Below are 6,024 nucleotides of genomic sequence, written 5' to 3'. Positions count from 1 at the left end.
CACTTTATCCAAATTCAGTGTTTTGTTCGAGGATTGTCATGAAATATGACGTGACATTTGAAACTGAAGTAGAAGCTTCAAATGCTAACAGAGGACAGAGACAGGACAGATGTAGTAGTAAATAAATGTTTTTACTCTTATCTTAAAGGCATAAAGGCAGCAACATGAACATGTGACATCACTTCTATGTCAAACAGTCATAAATTGAGAGAAAAAACTGCAAAGAAGAAACAGTTCAAGTTAAGACGTTTGAAGTAATGGACATTAACAACTTCTGTCACAATATCTCAATAAATTGTATTTTACGTGTGTCATTAACATCCAGTATTTGGTTAGAAGCTATAACAAAGAAATAGAAGAAATTCCTGTGGACAATAAATTATTAAACATATGTATAAAAGAGGCCTAAACAAAACATGTATGTGCTTCATCTCGTAGCTCATTGGCTCAGTACAAAGTCCAGCCTAAAACAGATTTTTCAGGGATTTTTTAAAATTTACCTTGATACTCTTCCTATAAAAAATTCTCCAGTTACGTTTCAGCTACATACACAGGGATAAATGTGAGGACAGTATGATTATGATTTTACATATATATAGTGTTGATTTTTAGGACAGTAGTTCCCAGTCAGAGATCGTAGATGAATGTTAAAAGGTGACTCCATCTGCAAGGTTTTTCAAATGGAAACTACCACTCGGCCGTCAGCAAAAAGCAGTGATGAAAGTTGTGATGAGACCCTCAACTCCCTCAACCTGTGATGTTTATATGAAGCCGCATCATCATGCAGAAACCTGCATCAGGTCACAAGGGAAAGATTTTTACAAGGACTATGATAAATAGCATTTTGACACAAAAAATTATGTACTTTGACCAAAATATGAATGTCAGGTTTGAACACATAAGGAACACTACTGGGGAACTACAGACCGTTATAAATACCTCAAAAACTCTTGGACCTGCCCTTTAAATAAGCAGTATATTAGCAGTCTTTGATATGTATCTCACATGTATCTGCAGCTGCTTCACAATAAAAGCCTGCCAGTCTCTGAGGTATGATGCTACGGTGCTTCACATATCAAAAAACACTGATTAAACACAAATCACAGAGTCATTGGCTGTATGATGTAATCTTTCATAACTGAGTGATCTGAATAGTGTTTTAGGAGAACTTTGTGGATAAACAGAGAAGAGATGCAGCTGCTCTAAAACAGAGGTGTGTTCAGAGTTCAGACATTGCCTGCTGTTCACCGATCGGTCTGTGCTGGGTGGGTCAGTTGACTGACAGGTAGACAGAGAAAAAAATGAAATAAAGAGAGAAAGGGAAAGAGAGAGACTGAGGAAGACATCCAGAAGGTGAAGAGAGGGTGAAGTGAAGATAAAGAAAAAGTGTTGGGAGTAAGGAATTAAGGGGACAAGAATTATTGGATGATTTTAACGGTAGCCACAACTAAATTAGCACTGATTAGGGGCTTGTTTGACACAAGCGACTTTGCGAGCACTGCTTACGTGCATGCGACATGAATTTTTTTTGTCCACCGTCCAAATGGCTAGGGAATGTTTCAGTTTAATTAGACATTTAGTAGTTTAATTTTTACTAGTCACGCAATAGAGTACAAATTTTTTGTCACTTACAAATTGCTGGTACATTTACAAGTTCTACAGGGCTCTAGAATAGAGTGCTGTAGGATTAAGTCCTATAACTCTTAATTGCGTTTTTGCACCTTCAGTTCCTTTGTCTTAAACTCAATGTTTTTTTCAAATTAGTTTTTTGGAAGTAAGGTTTGTGATAAACACAAGCCTCAGAGATTTTGACACTTTGTTCTGCAACATAAAATACATCCGTAAATACGATTAAAAAAAGGCACTTGCACGTGGCTAACTGAGACTACAGAGGTTGTCAGGGACATTAAACATCAGCAGACGAAATTCTAGTCACTCACTTAGTGGTGGTGACAATGAAGTCATGTGATTTAAGTCTAGTTTGTTTATGGTCTAATGTGAGCTTTTTACTTCTGGCGATTGCATTACACTTCAAATAACATGATATCGTAATGGTGGTTGTTTGTGAAGATTATTTTGCTTAACAAAATGTGAAAGAATCATAAACTTTTGTTAACCACAGAGCTTATTGTACGCACGAATCCAAATGAATGTAAAAATTCTGTTGGCTTTTTGTCATGAGAACCAGAGCGATGCTGACTTCTAGTTCAGCTGACAAAAAATACGTCATTCATGCAGCACCCTATGGTCATGCAAGTATAGGATTTTGTTTTCATTAATGAAACAGAACTTTATGCAAGAAATTATCTCATGGGCCCATTTAACTGTTCTGCTACTTGCTAGGGAAATTGTCTAAAATGATAGAAATGTAATCTGTTTGTCTGTCTTGACACCTGTTGTTTGCCTGCGGAGCAGAGCTTTGGTTAAAGAAGAGATGCTCAAACAATTACTGATGTTCAGCACGAGTACATTAGAAATGGCTGTGATAGGGCTGAATGATAGCACAATATATACAATCTAAAATTAGTAATGGTGCAACTCATAATCACTTTCAGTATCATTGATGATTATTGTATTGTTTTTAGAGAATAGTTTAAATGTTTAGTCTATGAAATATCAAAAAGTAGCAAAAGATGCCCATCATAACTTCCAAGAGCCCAGAGTGATGTCTGGAAATTGCTTGACTTGTCTGACCAAGAGTCTAAAACCCAAAGTTAGTTAATTTAGATTATATAAGACAAAGAAAAGCAGTAAAATGTCACATTAGAGAGGATAGAACCAGTAAATGCTGTCATTTTTGCTCGAAGGATTTAAGAAAGATGTCAAAATAGAAGCAGATCAGGAGTTTGTGAGAAAGGGAACAAATGAATGAGAGGAGAGAGAGCAGATGTGCTAAGATGTGAATGATGTGAGAGTCAAGGAAACAGGGAAAGAGAGAAGGGGCTGGTGAAGGTGAGAGGAAAAAAAGGAAAGGAAGGAGAAGAGGGACCTTGTTAAAGAGGGCGAGAGGGTAGGAACTAAGGAGCAGGGGAGGGAGAGAAAGTTTTGGGAGAAGTAGTTAGACAAGGACTGATGGAGAAAAGAAAGGAAGAGAAGGAGTTAATGGAAAAAAGGAAGAGAACAGAGGACGTAAAGAGGGAAGAGAAACTATGAGGGGATGAGGTAAGGAAGAAAATTGGGAAGATGGAGGTGAAAGAGAGAGGAGGAAGGAAAGATGGAGGGAAGGAGAAAGGGAACAGAAGAAAGAAGAAGTAGTTAGGGAAGGACTGACTGATAGAAAGAAGGGAGAAGAAGAAAGGTAAAAACAAAAGAAGGGGAGGTAGCAGACATGGCGTGAGGAGGCAAGGAAAATTGGGGAAGGAAAGTAGGGCCCAGTAAAGAAGAGCGGTAAAGAAGGAAGGAAGAAGATGGGAATGATGGACGGAAGGGGAGAGAAGAGATAAAAGTAGGTAGTTAAGGACCGATGAGAGGAGGATGAAAGAGTGAGGGAGAGGAGTTAGATGAGAATGGATGAAATGAAGGAACGATGAAAGGATGGGAAAGAGGTAAAAAGGTTGGGGAATTAGTTAGGGAAGGACTGTTGAAGAGAAGGAGGGAAGAAGGCGGGAGAGAAGGAGAAATGAAAGGAAGAAGGTAGAGATGATGTGAATGGGTGAATGCTGTGAGAAGGCAGGGAAAATAGGGAAGGACAGATGAGGTTGTGGAAGGGAAGTGGGGCCCAATGAAGGAGGGAGGTAAAGAAGGAAGGAAGGAGGAAGGAGGAGGAAGGAGGTCTCAAAGTAAAGGACAGAGGTGGAGATGATGTGAGGGGGTGAATAGTGTCAGGAGGCAAGGAAAATGGGAAAGGAGAGATGAGGCAGGAACAGAAATAAGGGCCCATTGAAGGAGGGAAGTATCAGAGAAAAGGAAGGAAGGAAGGAGATGACAAAGGAAGAAGAAAGAAGAAAGGAGAAGAGGAGGTAAAATAGTTAAAGCCAGTAGTACGTTAAGCACTGATGAAAGCGACAGGATGCAAGAGGGAGGGAGAGGAGTCAGTGAAGAAGGGATGGAACAAAGAAGGCAAGGATGTAAAGATGGAAAAGAGGTAAAAAGTTGTGGAAGTAGTTATAAAGACTGATGAGAAAAGAAAGGCAGGAGGAAGGAGGGAACGAGGAAGGGAAGGAGACAGCGGTGATGTGAGGAAGCAAGGAAAGTAGGGGCTAGTGAAGGGGGGAGGTAAAGAAGGAAGGAAGGGTATGATAAGGGAAGTAGAAAGGAAGGAAGGAGAAGAAGAAGTTAGGCTAATTAGGGACTGATGATTCAGAGAGGATGCAAAAGGGAGGGAGACGAGTTGGTGAAGAAGGGATCTGTGTTTATTTTGACATTTTGAAATTTAAATTTAGTTTTAGTTTTAGTTGCTTACTGAAAATTGTAGTTAGTGAAAGTCACATTTTAGAAGGACTGGAACTTTAATTTTAGTTAAATTTTAGTCAGTGCTTCAGAAAGTGATACTGTATGATACTGTAATGGATTTTGCTGAAGGATATTTCTCCTGGCTATAAAAATTCCAATGAGAAGTAAGCTTACCTGAAAGTATTGAAGTCGTCTAGGCTGAAGAGGTTACAGACACATTCTTTGATATGATATTTGCATTATAATTTTCATGTTCACTAAAATAAAATAAAATTGTGATGATGTAATATTTATTGAGGTCTGAACCAAACAAACATGTTTTCTTTCATCTGGGGAACAAGGTTTTTAGGCCAGGACATCTCTGCAGCGCTACAGTACCTCATTATAATGCTGTTTTCTCACACATTTTTCTGTTTTCAAAAAAACTGTGATTTGTTTCTGGTTCTGCGATTTGGATAATGCACTTGGCCATGCTGTGATTTTGAGCAGCTCTAGCATGAAGTCATTATGGGTGTTTCATCGTTGGTTTTCACACACTGATATGTTTATTACCTGACAAAACAGACTTTTGACATATTTCTGGGTCCTTCTTCTAAATTCAACGTCTTGTTTATTCTGATTTAATAATTCAGCAGTAAAATTTGGCATTAAGGCAGACCAGCATTATCAGGAAAACATCACATTTATTCATTCTACATGGAGCTAAGATTAATACCGAATTATGTTACACATTCGCTGAATCAGTTAGTGGCTGTTTATGGGTTGTAAGAATTGAAGAATTATCCTTTCAAAGCTTGAGCTATACTGACATTACACTTAGTCCTAAAATGAGTTGAACATATATATTGAATCAATCAACTTGCATAACTTATATTTATTTTGTCAAACACTGTGGCACAGTTTGTTTTCAGGTGTCTTTCCACACATCTTTAATAGGTCTGAACAATTTTTAAAATTATCTACTTATTGGTTATTTTGACTGATATTGCAATTCAATAAGATTTGCAATATTAGGGGTGATTTTTTTTTTTGCAGGAAACCGAATGAAGTCTGTAGAATCTGATTTGTGGAACAGGACATCTCTGCCTCACAACATTCATTCATTTAAATGTTTTTTGACACACGTTGCGTTTAACAAATACTGCGTCTCCTGTGATTGAAAATTGCAGAAAGCCATATTGCAATTTTGATGAAAATTGTAGTAATTGTGCACAAGGTGCTCCGTCCTCATTGGGGACGATTGACTGTCTTTCATTTGATTTTACTGTAAGAGAAAAGTGTCCACAGGAAGTCTCCCCTCTGTCTATTTTTTCTTGTCACCTGACAGACTACTTGTGAAGATGATCGACTCATCATTTGAAAGGCCAGCTGCCAGCAGCAGCTAATGGTGTCATTCAGCTTTTTAAGCTAGCTAGATTTATTAGTGCTGATTACTGTGGTCTAACTTAGGTTGTCCTCTCGAACAGACCCAAGTAGTCAGTCTCGTCTTTACTTGTCAGGGCATAATGAACAGATTTCTTTGTTATATATTTTCATTTACGTTGTTGTCATAATGTAATCATTAAACAATGCCAACAAATACATATCGCCAAAAGTTTTGTTGATAAAATTAACACTGGGAAGGATGGAACA

This window comes from Lutjanus erythropterus, chromosome 3, assembly GCF_056507025.1.
Source record: "Lutjanus erythropterus isolate fLutEry1 chromosome 3, fLutEry1.hap2, whole genome shotgun sequence".
NCBI lineage: Eukaryota > Metazoa > Chordata > Actinopteri > Lutjaniformes > Lutjanidae > Lutjanus > Lutjanus erythropterus.
This window is presented reverse-complemented; position numbering follows the sequence as displayed.